Below are 17,051 nucleotides of genomic sequence, written 5' to 3'. Positions count from 1 at the left end.
GCACTCGATATGCCAGCAAATTTGGAAAACTCAGCAGTGGCCACAGGACTGGAAAAGGTTAGTTTTCGTTCCAATCCCAAAGAAAGGCAATGCCAAAGAATGCTCAAACTACCGCACAATTGCACTCATCTCACATGCTAGTAAAGTAATGCTCAAAATTCTCCAAGCCAGGCTTCAGCAATACATGATCCATGAACTTCCAGATGTTCAAGCTGGTTTTAGAAAATGCAGAGGAACCAGAGATCAAATTGCCAATATCCACCGGATCATCGAAAAAGCAAGAGAGTTCCAGAAAAACATCTATTTCTGCTTTATTGACTATGCCAAAGCCTTTGACTGTGTGGATCACAATAAACTGTGGAAAATTCTGAAAGAGATGGGAATACCAGACCACCTGACCTGTCTCTTGAGAAGCCTGTATGCAGGTCAGGAAGCAACAGTTAGAACTGGACATGGAACAACAGACTGGTTCCAAATAGGAAAAGGAGTATGTCAAGGCTGTATATTGTCACCCTGCTTATTTAACTTATATTCAGAGTACATCTTGAGAAACGCTGGGCTGGAAGAAACACAAGCTGGAATCAAGATTTCAGGGAGAAATATCAATAACCTCAGATATGCAGATGACACCACCCTTCTGGCAGAAAGTGAAGAAGAACTAAAGAGCCTCTTGAGGAAAGTGAAAGAGGAGAGTGAAAAAGTTGGCTTAAAGCTCAATGTTCAGAAAACTAAGATCATGGCATCTGGTCCCATCACTTCATGGTAAATAGATGGGGAAACAGTGGAAACAGTGTCAGACTTTAATTTTGGGGGCTCCAAAATCACTGCTGATGGTGATTGCAGCCATGAAATTAAAAGACTCTTACTCCTTGGAAGGAAGGTTATGGCCAACCTAGATAGCATATTTAAAAGCAGAGCCATACTTTGCCAACAAAAGTCCGTCTAGTCAAGGCTATGGTTTTTCCAGTGGTCATGTATGGATGTGAGAGTTGGACGGTGAAGAAAGCTGAGCGCCGCAGAATTGATGCTTTTGAACTGTGGTGTTGGAGAAGACTCTTGAGAGTCCCTTGGACTGCAAGCAGATCCAATCAATCCATCCTAAAGGAGATCAATCCTGGGTGTTCCTTAGAAGGTCTGATGTTGAAAAGAATGTATATTCTGCTGTTTTTGGATATAATGTCCTACATATAAATATTAAGTCCAATCAGTCTGTTGTTCCATTTAAAACCAACACTGCCTTATTGATTTTCTGTCTGCATTATCTGTCCGGATTATCTGTCCATTGATGTAACTGGGGCATTAAATTCCCCTACCATCACTGTATTTTTGTCAATTTCTCTCCTTGTGTCTGTTAGTGTTTGTTTTATATATTTAGGTGCCCCTCTATTGGCTGTATATATGATAGCAAACATAACATCCTGTTCTCCTATTGACCCCTTTATCATTGCATAAGGCTACTCTGTCTTTCTTTTTATGAGAAAATTTTCTCCAATTGTTATTCACAAACTAGCAAGCTTATATTGTAATACCTGATTCATAACAAAGTTTTTTAAATTAATCTTTATTGGAGTAGAGTTGATTAATAATATTGTGTTTGTCCTTTGCTACAGGTTTTGTTTTAAAGTCTATTTTGCCTGATATGAATATTTCTCTCTCTGTTTTCCTGTCATTTCCATTTGCAGAAAAATGTTTTTCCGTCCTCTTACTGAAAGTGTATGTGTGTGTCTTTAGTCTGAAGTAAGTCTTCTGTAGGCAGCATATAAAAGGGTATTTTTAATACAATCAGTCACCCTATGTCTCTTGACTGGAGCATTCTGTCCATTAATATTTAAAATAATGAGTGATAGGCAGGTACTTACCGATATTTTCTTAGCTTTTTTCTGTTTTGTAGTTCTCTATTCGTTTCTTCCTTTTGTTTCTTCCCTTGTAGTTTGATTTTTTTCTTATTAGTATGCTTATACTCCTTTCTTTTTAGTTTTTAATGTATTATAGGTTTTTGTGGTGACTATGGGATCATTGTATGTAGATCTATATCTAGTTGTTTACACTGGTAGTCATTTAAGTTCAAACACATTCTAACATATCTACATATTTTACTCTCTTCACACTTTGTGTTCTTAACGTTCAGTTCAGTTCAGTCACTCAGTTGCGTCCAACTCTTTGCAACCCCATGGACTGCAGCACACCAAGCTTCCCTGTCCATCACCAACTCCTGGAGCTTGCTCAAACTCATATCTGTCGAGTCAGTGATGCCATCCAACCATCTCATCCTCTGTTGTCCCCCTTCTCCTCCTGCCTTCAATCTTTTCCAGCATTAGGTTCTTTTCCAGTGAGTCAGTTCTTCACATCAGGTGGCCAAACTATTGGAGCTTCAGCTTCAGCAACAGTCCTTCCAATGAATACTCAGGATTTATTTCCTTTAGGATGGACTGGTTTGATCTTCTTGCAGTCCAAGGGACTCTTAATGTTATATTTTACTTATTCATGTTCAATTAACTGCTTAGTTAGCGTACTTACAGTTGCTTTTACAATATTTTGTTTCTTAATCTTTATACTGGCTTCTTTAAGTGCTTGGTTCAGTCCTTACTATAATTTGCCTTTCCTAGTGGGATTTTCCTCTTTCTTAGATTCTTACTTTGGCCACCTCAGATCCAGGGCTGTACTGTGATATGGAGTGAATGGGGCCAGAGTGTTTTTTCAGCTCAGGCTGAAGCACACAGAGAGGCGGTCATGTGAAACGAGCAGCTGCTAGAACAGACCTTCCTTCACCTTGCCTTTGAGGCAAATCAGTATGTACCTGTTTCATGACCAGAGTCCAAAGTTCACACAACCATCCTGTTAGTCCCAGCAGTTCTCCAGTGAGCTGGGTCCTCCCCTGCTTAGGATCCCAGGACAGGGGCACTCAATTTGTGGCTCTCACTGCTCACTCCCTTGGGAAGGGAGAGTGTCTGACTGTGACTTCTTTTTTTTTCCCCTCCCTTTCTCCTGCCACACACACAGGTCTCAACTTGATCACGTTTCTTTCTTTCCTATCATATCATGTGTTTATGTTTCTTACACCCTTGGTTGTACAGCAGTCCTTCTACTAATTTCCAGTTAGTTAGAATTATTCCATGTGCAGATCATTTTTGATGTGCTTGTTGGGACAGATTTGCTCCATACCCTCTTATTCTGCTATGATCGATCTCTCCCTATTTAATTTCTAACAATTCTTTTTAAATAATATATTTTGGAGAAATGGATAACAATCAGTGTTTCTCATAATGCTAGAAATACTAAAATACACATATCCTAAGTAAAGTTGGCCCTTTGTATCTGCATATCCATGGACTCAACTAAAGGATCAAAAATATTTGAAAACGGATTCGATGAAATTCCAAAAAACAAAACTTGAATTTATCATTCATCTCTAACTATTTATATAGCACTTACATTAACCTGAGCTTCCCTGGTGACTCAGACAGTAAAGAATCTGCCTGCAATGCAGGAGACCAGGGTTCAATCCCTGGGTAGAAAAGATCCCCAGGAGAAGGAAACAGCCACCCACTCCAATATTCTTGCCTGGAGAGTTCCATGGAGAGGAGCCTGGTGGGCTATAGTCCTTGGTGATGCAAAGAGTTGGACATGACTAAGTGACTAGTACTACACTATTCTAAGTACCAAAATAATTGCCTCTTATACTACTTGAAACTGTACATCCAAAATGTCCGTTGATTTATGCTCTCTAATGATTTTGATTTATGTATGATTAAAGAAATAGAAATGCAAAAAGGCAAAATGGCTGTCTGAGGAGGCCTTACAAATAGCTGTGAAAAGAAGAGAAGTGAAAAGCAAAGGAGAAAAGAAAAGATACACCCATTTGAATGCAGAGTTCCAAAGAATAGCAAGGACAGATAAGAAAGTCTTCCTCAGTGATCAGTGCAAAGAAATAGAGGAAAACAATAGAATGGGAAAGACTAGAGATTTCTTCAAGAAAATGAGAGATATCAAGGGAACATTTCATGCAAAGATGGGCACAATAAAGGAGAGAAATGGTATGGACCTAACAGAAGCAGAAGATATTAAGAAGAGGTGGCAAGGATACACAGAAGAACTGTACAAAAAAGATCTTCAAGACCCAGATAATCACGATGGTGTGATCACTCACCTAGAGCCAGACATCGTGGAATGTGAAGTCAAATGGGCCTTAGGAATCATCACTACAAACAAAGCTAGCGAAGGTAATAGAATTCCAGGTGATCTATTTCAATCCTAAAAGATGATGCTGTGAAAGTGCTGCACGCAATAGGCCAGCAAATCTGGAAAACTCAGCAGTGGCCACAGGACTGGAAAAGGTCAGTTTTCATTCCAATCCCAAAGAAAGGCAATGCCAAAGAATGCTCAAACTACCGCACAATTGCACTCATCCAACGTAAAGTAATACTCAAAATTCTCCAAGACAGATTTCAACAGGATGTGAACCATGAACTTCCAGATGTTCAAGCTGGGTTTAGAACAGACAGAGGAACCAGAGATCAAATTGTCAACATCCGTTGGATTATCAAATAACCAAGAGAGTTCAAGAAAAACATCTACTTCTGCTTTATTGACTATGCCAAAGGCTTTGACTGTGTGGATCACCACAAACTGTGGAAAATTCTTAAAGTTATGGGAATACCAGATAACCTGACCTGTCTCCTGAGAAATCTGTATGCAGGAAGCAACAGTTAGAACTGGACATGGAACAACAGACTGGTTCCAAATAGGAAAAGTAGTATATCAAGGCTGTAGATTGTCACCCTGCTTATTTAACTTATGTGCAGACAGTACATCATGAGAAACACTGTACTGGATGAAGCACAAACTGGACTCAAGATTGCCAGGAGAAATATCAATAACCTCACATATGCGATGACACCACCGTTAAGGTAGAAAGCAAAGAAAACTAAAGAGCCTCTTGATGCAAGTGAAAGAGGAGAGTGAAAACGTTGGCTTAAATCTCAACATTCAGAAAACTAAGAGCATGGCATCTGATCTCATGACTTCATGGAAAATAGATGGGGAAACAGTGGAAACAGTGACAGATTTTATTTTTTGGGCTCCAAAATCACTGCAGATGGTGACTGCAGCCATGAAATTAAAAGACGCTTGCTCCTTGGACGAAAAGTTACAACCGACCTAGACAGCATATTAAAAAGCAGAGACATTACTTTGCCAACAAAGGTCTGCCTAGTGAAGGCTATGGTTTTTGCAGTAGTCATGTATGGATTTGTGAGTTGGACTATAAAGAAAGCTGAACACCAAAGAATTGATGCTTTTGAACTGTGGTGTTGGGGAAGACTCTTGAGAGTCACTTGGACTGCAAGGAGATCCAATCAGTCCATCCTAAAGGAAATCAGTCCTGAATATTCATTGGAAGGACTGATATTGTAGCTGAAACTCCAATACTTTGGCCATCTGATGTGAAGAACTGACTCATTGGAAAAGACTGTGATGCTGGGAAAGATTGAAGGTGGGGGGAGAAGGGGACAACAGAGGATGAGATGGTTGAATGGCATCACCGACTCAATGGACATGAGTTTGGCTAAACTCCGAGAGGTGATGATGGACAGGGAGGCCTGGTGTGCTGCAGTCCATGGGGTTGCAAAGAGTCAGACACGACAGAGCAACTGAACTGAACTGAACTGAATTGATCTTACAAGGCGAGAAGTATAAACCAGCTGCCAATTTATTATTGTTGTTAAAAAAAATAAATAAATGAGTGGCCCTGAAAAATAAATGAGAGGCCAAAGAATTGATGCTTTTGAACTATAGTGTTGGAGAAGACTCTTGAGAGTCCCTTGGACTGCAAGGAGATCCAACCAGTCCATCCTAAAGGAAATCAGTCCTGAATATTCTTTGGAAGGATTGATGCTGAAGCTGAAACTCAATATTTGGCCACTTGATGCAAAGAACTGACTCTTTGGTAAAGACCCTGATGTTTAGAAAGATTGAAGGCAGGAGGAGAAGGGGACGTCAGAGGATGAGATGGTTGGATGTCATGATCGACTCAATGGACATGAGTTAGAGTAAACTCCAGGAGTTGGTGATGGACAGGGAGGCCTGGCATGCTGCAGTCCATGGGGTCGCAGAGTTGGACATGACTGAGCGACTGAACTGAACCAACTGATGATTAAAGAGGGCTGGAAGTTATGGTTTTGATGAAAATTGTTGCTTTCCTAAAATGGTAAATCAAAAGTTCATTCCTAATAGCCTTTTAGGAAAGACCTTTCATTATTCATTGTGAGTATTATCAATCGTTTCTAAAATCTTATACTCCTAAAGTGATTAAGATCATGGACCCTGGAGCTATATAGCTTCAGTTTAAAGTTCTGTGCCTCCACTCAAGAGCTGAGCTGATGTCATTCTACAGTTAAGCAAACTTGCTTAACTGCTCATCAATAAAATGTATATAATAATATAAACAACCACATTAGGTTGGATGAGGACTAGATGAGTTAATAATTATTAATTAAAAATGTCAAGAGCATAGCTTTGACATATCATCATAAAGACTAAATTTTTTTTCTGAGTTTTTGATACATAGAATATAATATTACATTAATCCATTGATTTTTATAATACATATAAACAGAAACTGACAGCAAATGAGTACTTGGGATCTTTTGGAAATGATGCAAATGATAGAAATGTTGAAAACTTGATTATCATGATAGCTGCTCAACTCAGCAAATTTTCTGAAAGAATTGGATTATACATTTAAGATAGATCAATTATTTCTATTGTATAAAAAGTATATTTCAAAAAAAAAAATAAAAATAAAAAAAAAAGTATATTTCAGTGAAACTATTTAAGTATATATATGAAATTAAGTAAAGGATATATATACATAGAAAAAAGTAAAAAGTAAACACAGAAAAAAGTTTCATTTGCTAATTAAAATCAACATTAGAAACCAATATTAAACTGGTTAATTAAATCAATATTAAATTTACATTAAAAGCATCATTCAGGCCAGTTATTTGCCATACGTTTTCTGTGTACCTATTACGTGCTCAGTATTCGGGGATATCAAGGTAAACAATATACCTTTCACTGCCTGAGCTGTGAGTCTAAGGCAGGGGAAGGTAAACTAAGATCATAGAACTAATTCAACCTGTTTTTCTACTAAAGAGTTAAAAATAATTTTATAACTAACTAGTAGAAAACAACTAAAGAATAATATTTATGACACATGAAAGTTATATGAAATATAAATTTTGATAATTCAAGTTCTATTGGGACACACTCATCACTTGTACTTTGTCCATGGCTGCTTTTAAGCTACAATGGTAGAGCTCAATAGTTACAATGATTATATGCCCAACATAACTTAAAACATTAATATCTTGATTTGTAAGCAAAATATCTCTCAACTCTTGCACTAATGAAAATACAGTTAAAAATAACTTGTGGCCAATCTTAATAGTTCCAATCTTTGCTATAAAGAGACTTTCTAAAATATATTAGCCTGAGTTTTTTTTCCCCCCCAGTGCACCAAATACAACTCTTTTACAAGTTGAATATCACAGGGCCTCAACCACTGTAAGGTTTCAGTATTGTATTGTAGATTTGAATCTATTCTTGTTACTGAAAAAGGCCTGTAGCTATGAAAACTATACAGAAAATTACCCAACTACTGCAATGATTGTAATTTATATCTTAGACTGTCACAACAATTTATCTTTAAAATTCTTGATTTTTTTAAAAAACCTGTCAGACAGACATTCAAGTTACTATTAATCAACTGTTCCAAGAAAGATAAAGCACAGCTTTTGATCCAAGTACCCTTACTTTGTAGAACCAGAGATGCATGCAATAAATATAGGGAGGTGTGGGGAGAGAACTGATAATCTTAAAGAAGAAACCTATTTGATAAACCTACACAAAGTAATCAATATGTAAACTGAATTCAGTCAGTCAACAAAGGGGCAACAGATTAAATACTAGCATAACCATTTACTGATATATTTACCCACAGATATAAAGTGGAAGATCATACTTAAAATATGTGCACTTTAAAATAAAATTTTATTTAAAATGCACCAAATTCATACTGACTATCTCTCAGAAAGTAACTTAGTGACATTAATTTGCATGCATCCTTCTTTGGATTCCTTTTCTTTTCAATTCATTTATTCCTTTAGAGTCAAAGATTTATTTTGTTGCAATATAAAATGCATCTCATCATCGGTATTCCAGAAAACATCATAAAAACTGGGGAAGCCATAGCCAGAAAGGCATTTCTGTAGATTTATAATTAAAAGTGTAAGTGAGGGTCACATGTATCAGATGTCACCATTTTGTGTATTTGTTTTCCATTAAACACAAATGCAATTAAAGATGATTTTGATCTTTTTTATTAATTTCAAACTAGCTTGTGATACTCATAAATTTATGATTTGAAATGCTTTTCCTGATTAGCCCAAGATACCTGGAACTGTATCTTCATTTTCAGAAAATGTGTTCTTAATTTAAAACAGTATTCATAATTGTGAGTTAAGATTGCTTTGCTCTGACAAGGCAATCACAGACTTCTGACCATTCATTATATTCAACTTTAACAGTATTAGCAAAAATAAAATGAAATCCAAAAAACGTAGAAAAATTTTGATTTAGATTGCTAAAAATGATTTGTCAAACAACTATAACTGTCCTAATAATAAATGATACCTCAGATTTAACTGTGAGAATATTTCATTTTATAAATACTCCTTTTCCGTTCTTTCACAAAGAAAGTTTTAATTTGCCAAAATATGTCCAAGACTAGTATATAATGTTTATACTGGTGTAAGGAGAGTTCCTTTGGAATAATGTAACTTTGTAAGAAATTTTTAAGATCCTGCTCACATTTCCAAAATATGCCTCCTTTTATTTGAAATTCCTCCTCTTTAAAGGATTAAATCCACCAAAAGATTCATCTTATTCACACCTTTGTTTCTATTCCTTTATTTTCACTGCAATTTAATATCAGCTACCTTGGCAAAATGACCTCTTAATTAAGGAGAACTAGCAAATAAATCAGTTTAAGTCTTGATGTTTCAAGTGGGGGAAGGAGCACTTGAGCTGTGATTGTGGAAGAGATAAGGGCCATAAAGAGCCATGAGGAGTGTTCCCAGGAACAAGACAGGAACAAGAAAGGTACTACAGTCAGTCAAGAAGACAGACCACCTCTCATATGAAAGTTTGATTGAGGCAATGGTTTTAACAGTAGTAACTGTTCTCCATTGCATGTCAACTGTAAACAATATTCCTTAAAAGAGACTGCGCACCTTGAAGGCAATGGATTAGATATGTTGTGGATACGACTGGTGATAGAAGCGAAGTCTGATGCTGTAAACAGCAATATTGCAAAGGAACCTGGAATGTTACGTCCATGAATCACAGCAACTGGAAGTGGTCAAACAGGAGATGGCAAGAGTGAACGTCAACATTTTAGGAATCAGTGAACTAAAATGGACTGGAATGGGTGAATTTAACTCAGATGACAATTATATCTACTACTGTGGGCAGGAATCCCTTAGAAGAAACGGAGTAGCCATCACAGTCAACAAAAGAGTCTGAAATGGAGTACTTAAATGCTATGTCAAAAACGACAGAATGATCTCTGTTCATTTCCAAGGCAAAACATTCAATATCACAGTAATCCAAAACTGCTCTGACCAGTAATGCTGAAGAAGCTGAAGCTGAATGGTTCTATGAAGACGTACAAGACCGCCTAGAACTAACACCCCCAAAAGATGTCCTTTTCATAATAGAGGACTGGAATGCAAAAGTAGGGAGTCAAGAAATACCTGGAGTAACAGGCATATTTGGCCTTGGAGTACAGAATGAAGCAGGGCAAAGGCTAACAGAGTTTTGCCAAGAAAACACATGGTCTTAGCAAACACCCACTTCCAACAACATAAGAGAAGACTACACATGGACATTACCAGATGGTCAATACCGAAATCAGATTGATTATATTCTTTGCAGCCAAAGATGAAGAAGCTCTATACAGTAAGACCGGGGCTGACTGTGGCTCAGATCATGAACTCCTTATTGCCAATTCAGACTGAAATTGACAGTAGGGAAAACCACTAGACAATTCAGGTACTACATAAATCAAATCCCTTACGATTATACAGTGGAAATGACAAATAGAATCAAAGGATTAGATCTGATAGAGTACTTGAAGAATTATGGATGGAGGTTCGTGACATTTTACAGGAGACAGGTATCAAAACCAGCCCCAAGAAAAAGAAATGCAAAATAGCAAAATGGCTGTCTGAGGAGGCCTTACAAATAGCTGTGAAAAGAAAAGAAGTGAAAAGCAAAGGAGAAAAGAAAAGATATACCCATTTGAACGTAGAGTTCCAAAGAACAGCAAGGACAGATAGGAAAGCATTTCTCAGTGATCAGTGCAAAAATAGAGAAAAACAATAGAATGGGAAAGACTAGAGATCTCTTCAAGAATATGAAAGATACCAAGGGAACATTTCATGCAAAGATGGGCACAATAAAGGACAGAAGTGGTATGGATCTAACAGAAGCAGAAAATATTAAAAAGAGGTGGCAAGAATACACAGAAGAACTATACAAAAAAGATCTTCAAGACCCAGATAATCATGATGGTATGATCACTCACCTACAGCCAGACATTCTGGAATGCAAAGTAGAGTGGGCCTTGGGAAGCATCACTATGAACAAAGCTACTGGAGGTGATGTAACTCCAGTTGAGCTATTTCAAATCCTCAAAGATGATGCTGTGAAAGTGCTGCACTCAATATGCCAGCAAATCTGGAAAACTCAGCAGTGGCCACAGGACAGAAAAAGGTCAGTTTTCATTCTAATCCCAAGGAAAGGCAATGTCAAAGAATGCTCAAACTACCACACAATTGCAATCATCTCACACGCTAGTAAAGTAATACTCAAAATTCCAAGCCAGATTTCAATAGTAAGTGAACGGTGAACTTCCAGATGTTAAAGCTGGATTTAGAAAAGGCAGAGGAATCACAGATCAAACTGTCATTATTAACTGGATTACTGAAAAACCAAGAGTTTCAGAAAAACATCTACTTCTGCTTTGTTGACTATGACTGTGGATCAAAACAGACTGTGAAAAATTCTTAAAGAGATGGGAATAGCAGACCACCTGACCTGTCTCCTGAGAAATCTGTATGCAGGTCAGGAAGCAACAGTTAGAACTGGATATGGAACAACAGACTGGTTCTAAATAGGAAATGGAGTACGTCAAGGCTGTATATTGTCACCCTGCTTATTTAACTTATATGCAGAATACATCATGAGAAACGCTGGGCTGGAAGATGCACAAGCTGGAATCAAGATTGCCGGAGAAGTATCAATCACCTCAGATATGCAGATGACACCACACTTTTGGCAGAAAGCAAAGAACTGAAGAGCATCTTGAGGCAAGTGAAAGAGGAGAGTGAAAAAGTTGGCTTAAAGCTCAACATTCAGAAAACTAAGATTATGGCATCTTGTCCAATGACTTCATGGAAAATAGATGGGGAAACAGTGGAAATAGTGATTGACTTTATTTTTTGGCCTCCAAAATCACTGCAGATGGTGATTGCAGCTATGTAATTAAAAGACGCTTGCTCCTTGGAAGAAAAGTTATGACCAACCTAGACAGCATATTAAAAAGCAGAGACATTACTTTGCCAACAAAGGTCCATCTAGTCAAGGTTATGGTTTTCCCAGTAGTCATTTATGGACGTGAGAGTTGGACTATAAACAAAGCTGAGCACAGAAAAATTGATGCTTTTGAACTGTGGTGTTGGAGAAGACTCTTGAGAGTCCCTTGGACTGCAAGGAGATCCAACCAGTCCATCCTAAAGGAAATCAGTCCTGAATATTCATTGGAAGGAATGAGGCTGAAGCTGAAACTCCAATACTCTGGCCACTTGATGCGAAGAACTGACCCACTGAAAAAGATTCTGATGCTGGGAAAGATTGAAGGCGAGAGGAGAAGGGGATGACAGGGGATGAGACGATTAGATGGCATCACCAACTCAATGCACATGAGTTTGAGTAAACTCTGGGAGGTGGTGATAGAGGGGGAGGCCTGGAGTGCTATAGTCCATGGGGTTTCAAAGAGTCAGACATGACTGAGCCACTGAACTGAACTGAATCTCAAAACATTTTAATGAGCTGGTTATTATTACTGTTCCTATTATAAAGCAATAAAACTAAGGCCCAGAACTACTCAGAAATTTGCCCTGATGGTCACATCATGTAATGAATAGATATAGGATTCTAACCTTGGTAGCCTTGCATGGTTCAATTGTTAAGTCATATCCAATTCTTTTCGACCCCATGCACTGTAGCCCACCAGGCTCCTCTGTCCATGGGATTTCCTTTTAATATGATGTTGGATTCTGTTTGCTAGAATTTTATTAAGGATTTTTGCATCTATGTTCATCAGTGATATTGGCCTGTAGTTTTCTTTTTTGGGGGCATCTTTGTCTGGTTTTGGAATTAGGGTGATGGTGGCCTCATACAATGAGTTTGGAAGTTTACCATCTTCTGCAATTTTCTGGAAGAGTTTGAGTAGGATAGGTGTTAGCTCTTCTCTAAATTTTTGGTAGAATTCTGCTGTGAAGCCGTCTGGTCCTGGGCTTTTGTTTGCTGGAAGATTTCTGATTACAGTTTCGATTTCCGTGCTGGTGATGGGTCTCTTAAGATCCTCTATTTCTTCCTGGTTCAGTTTTGGAAAGTTATACTTTTCTAAGAATTTGTCCATTTCTTCCAAGTTGTCCATTTTATTGGCATATAGCTGTTGGCAGTAGTCTCTTATGATCCTTTGTATTTCTGTGTAGTCTGTTGTGATCTCTCCATTTTCATTTCTAATTTTGTTGATCTGATTCTTCTCCCTTTGTTTCTTGATGAGTCTGGCTAATGGCTTGTCAATTTTGTTTATCTTCTCGAAAAACCAGCTTTTAGTTTTGTTGATTTTTGCTATGATCTCTTTTGTTTCTTTTGCATTTATTTCTGCCCTAATTTTTAAGATTTCTTTCCTTCTACTGACCCTGGGGTTCTTCATTTCTTCCTTCTCTAGTTGCTTTAGGTGTAGAGTTAGTTTATTTATTTGATTTTTTTCTTGTTTCTTCAGGTATGCCTGTATTGCTATGAACCTTCCCCTTAGCATTGCTTTTACAGTGTCCCATAGGTTTTGGGTTGTTGTGTTTTCATTTTCATTCGTTTCTATGCATAATTTTATTTCTTTTTTCCTTTCTTCTGTGATTTGTTGGTTATTCAGAAGCGTGCTGTTTAGCCTCCATATGTTGGAATTTTTAATAGTTTTTTTTCTTGTAATTGAGGTCTAATCTTACTGCATTGTGATGGCTGGGGTGATTTCAATTTTTCGGAATTTACCAAGGCTAGATTTGTGGCCCAGTATGTGATCTATCCTGGAGAAAGTTCCGTGTGCACTTGAGAAAAAGGTGAAATTGGTTGTTTTGGGGTGGAAAGTCCTGTAAATATCAATTAAATCTAATTTGTCTATTGTATCACTGAAAGTTTGTGTTTACTTGTTAATTTTCTGTTTAGTTGATCTATCCATATGTGTGAGTGGAGTATTAAAGTCTCCCACTATTATTGTGTTATTGTTAATTTCCCCTTTCACACTTGTTAGTATTTGCCTTATATATTGTGGTGCTCCTATGTTGGGTGCATATATATTTATAATTGTTACATCTTCTTCTTGGATTGATCCTTTGATCATTATGTAGTGTCCTTCTTCGTCCCTTTTCACAGCCTTTATTTTAAAGTCTATTTTATCTGAAATGAGTATGGCGATTCCTGCTTTCTTTTCGTCTCCGTTTGCATGAAATATGTTTTTCCATCCCTTCACTTTCAGTCTGTATGTGTCCCTAGTTTTGAGGTGGGTCTCTTGTAGATAGCATATATAGGGGTCTTGTTTTTGTATCCATTCAGCCAGCCTTTGTCTTTTGGTTGGGGCATTCAACCCATTTACATTTAAGGTAATTATTGATAAGTATGATCCCGTTGCCATTTACTTTGTTGTTTTGAGTTCGTGTTGAAACATCCTTTCTGTGTTTCCTGTTTAGAGAAGATCCTTTAGCATTTGTTGCAGAGCTGGTTTGGTGGTGCTGAATTCCCTCAGCTCTTGCTTGTCTATAAAGCTTGTGAATTCTCCTTCATATCTGAATGAGATCCTTGCTGGGTACAGTAATCTGGGTTGTAGATTATTCTCTTTCATTACTTTAAGTATGTCCTGCCATTCCCTTCTAGCCTGAAGAGTTTCTATTGAAAGATCAGCTGCAATCCTTATGGGGATCCCCTTGTGTGTTATTTGTTGTTTTTCCCTTGCTGCTTTTAATATTTGTTCTTGATGTTTGATCTTTGTTAATTTGATTAATATGTGTCTTGGGGTGTTTCGCCTTGGGTTTATCCTGTTTGGGACTCTCTGGGTTTCTTGGACTTCTGTGACTATTTCCTTCCTCATTTTAGGGAAATTTTCAACTATTATCTCCTCGAGTATTTTTTCATGGCCTTTCCTTTTATCTTCTTCTTCTGGGACTCCTATGATTCGAATGTTGGGGCGTTTCATATTGTCCCAGAGGTCCCTGAGGTTTTCCTCATTTCTTTTGATTCGTTTTTCTTTTTTCCTCTCTGATTCGTTTATTTCCACCATTCTATCTTCTACCTCACTTATCCTATCTTCTGCCTCCGTTATTCTACTGGTGGTTCCCTCCAGAATGTCTTTTATCACCTTTATTTCATTATTCATTATATATTGACTCTTTTTTATTTCTTCTAGGTCCTTGATAAACATTTCTTCCATCTTCTCAATCCTTGTCTCCAGGCTATTTATCTGTAACTCCATTTTGCTTTCAAGATTTTGGATCATTTTTATTATCATTATTCTAAATTCTTTTTCAGATAGATTCCCTATCTCCTCCTCTTTTGTTTGGTTTGGTGGGCATTTCTCATTTTCCACTACTTGCTGAGTATTTCTCTGCCTTTTCATCTTGTTTAGATTGCTGTGTTAGGCGTGGCATTTCTGTATTCTGGTAGTTTGAAGTTCCTCTTTATTGTGGAGGTTCCTCACTGTGGGTGGGATTGGACGGGTGGCTTGTCAAGGTTTCCTGGTTGAGGGAGCTTGTGTCGGTGTTCTGGTGGGTGGAGCTGGATTTCTTCCCTCTAGAGTGCAATGGCGTGTCTAGTATTGAGTTTTGAGATGTCTATGGATTTGGTGTGCCTCTGGGCAGCCTGTATATTGATGCTCAGGGCTATGTTCCTGCGTTGCTGGAGAATTTGCGTGGTATGTCTTGCTCTGGAACTTATTGGCTCTTGGGTGGAGCTTGGTTTCAGTGTATATGTGGAGGCTATTGGATGATCTCTTATTAATTAATGTTTCCCCTGGCTTTCAGTCTTATTCTTGCAGTAGCCTCAAGACTTCTCCATCCATACAGCATCAATAATAAAACTTTTAGGTTAATGGTGAAAAGATTCTCCACAGTGAGGGATACCCAGAAAGGTTCACTGAGTTACATGGAGAGGTGAAGTGGTGAAGTTTGAGGTGACCAGGAGGAGAAGAGGGGAACTCAAACATGGAGAGAGCAGTCTAGCCAGTAAGCACCTCCCTCTGTACTCTCCACAGTCTGGAACCCTCAGAGTGGTTCACAGAGATACAAAGAGAGGGGGGAGGAAGGTAATAGAGGTGAGCATGAGTAGAAAGGGAGGAATCAAGAGGGGAGAGAGAGATCTGGGCAGTATAGTATTCTGTTCCCGAAGTGTTCTCCGGTACCCAGAACACCCTCAGAGATTCACAGAATTGGGTTGAGAAGAGAAGGAGGAGGGTGGGAGATAGAGGTTCCCTGGGGGAGAAGAAAGAGCATCAATGGGGGAGAGAGTAATCAAGCCAGTAATCACACTCCTGAGTAAAAATGGGTACTAAAGATTGGATTCTTAAATGTACAAAATTGATATCAAATATGTAAAACAAAGATTAAAAATCTAGAGTAGAGGTTAGACTCTTATAAAACGTACAATATAAAAAAAGAAAACAGTGTAAAAAGAAAAAAAATAGTAAAACAGTAAAAAAAGAAACAGTAAAAAAAAGTAAAACAGGAAAAAAAAGTAAAAAAATAAAAGAAAACACAAAAGGTATAAGATATATGTATGCAGTTTGCTTTAAAAATAGGTATTTTTTTTTTGGCAAGGTAATAGTGGGTTATGAAAATGAAAATTAAAGGTGTAATAGAGGACTTAAAGAAAAAAGAAAGAAAAAAATAAAGAAAAAAAATGATAATAGTAAAAATATATATCCCGGGCTTTCTCTGGAGCTGTTGTGAGCAGTGTGAGGTCTGTTCAGTTTCAGATAGATCCTTGTTCCTGCTTATACTTTTCAAGATCTATAGGCCCCTTTCAATGCAGTCGGTGTTAACTACAGGGATTTTAATCTGTTGGCCTGTCACTTCCAACACGCTTCCCTCTGTTTATTTGGCTTCTGTTTGGAGGTCTCTTCAGTATCTAATTTCCGCCCTGCCACAAAGGGGCGGAGGTGGTCTCTGTAGGTTCGCTTGTTCAGTTGTGCTGTGGGGAGGAACACTGCAAACCTATATCACTTGCGTGTGTGTGGAGAGCTCGCAGTGTCTCGGCCGCACTGGGTTCGCCCCCACTCACGGCGTGTGTGCTTTCCCCGTCTACCCTGCTCAGGCTTCAGGTTACTCGGCCGGGGAGTGGGCCCTGAGATGCGTGCACTTCCCAGGTCTAAGCCGCTCAGGTTCAGGTTCCCGGGTACTCCACAAAGGCGCAGACTCGGTTGCGCCCGCGGTTTGTGCCGTTCCCGGTCGGAGCAGCTCAGGCAGCCAGGAGTTTGGCGAGCGCACTCTCCCCTGTTGGGGCAGTGCGGCTTATCACCTCCCTGGTCCCCGCCTCGGTTTACGGGCGCGCCCGGCTCTGGTGTGCTTTGTGTCGGTTCTAGGGAGCTGGTCTCTGGCTGCGACCCTCCCGGCGGCTGGCGACTCTCCAGGATCTCAGGCAGTCTTTGCTTAGAAACTGGG

At 38.5% G+C, this 17,051-nt stretch overlaps 1 protein-coding gene across 3 annotated transcripts in view; it reads right to left on the bottom strand.

Moving 5' to 3' along the window:
• LINGO2 (leucine rich repeat and Ig domain containing 2) overlaps positions 1–17,051 on the bottom strand; it is a 1,356,204-nt gene that overhangs the window by 1,191,072 nt on the left and 148,081 nt on the right. The gene's annotated exons all lie outside the window — the stretch shown is intronic.

Source organism: Giraffa tippelskirchi, chromosome 1, assembly GCF_054371585.1.
Source record: "Giraffa tippelskirchi isolate mGirTip1 chromosome 1, T2T-mGirTip1v1.2.pri, whole genome shotgun sequence".
NCBI lineage: Eukaryota > Metazoa > Chordata > Mammalia > Artiodactyla > Giraffidae > Giraffa > Giraffa tippelskirchi.
Note: the sequence above shows the minus strand (reverse complement) of the source record. Positions and strands in the feature narration are given on the sequence as shown.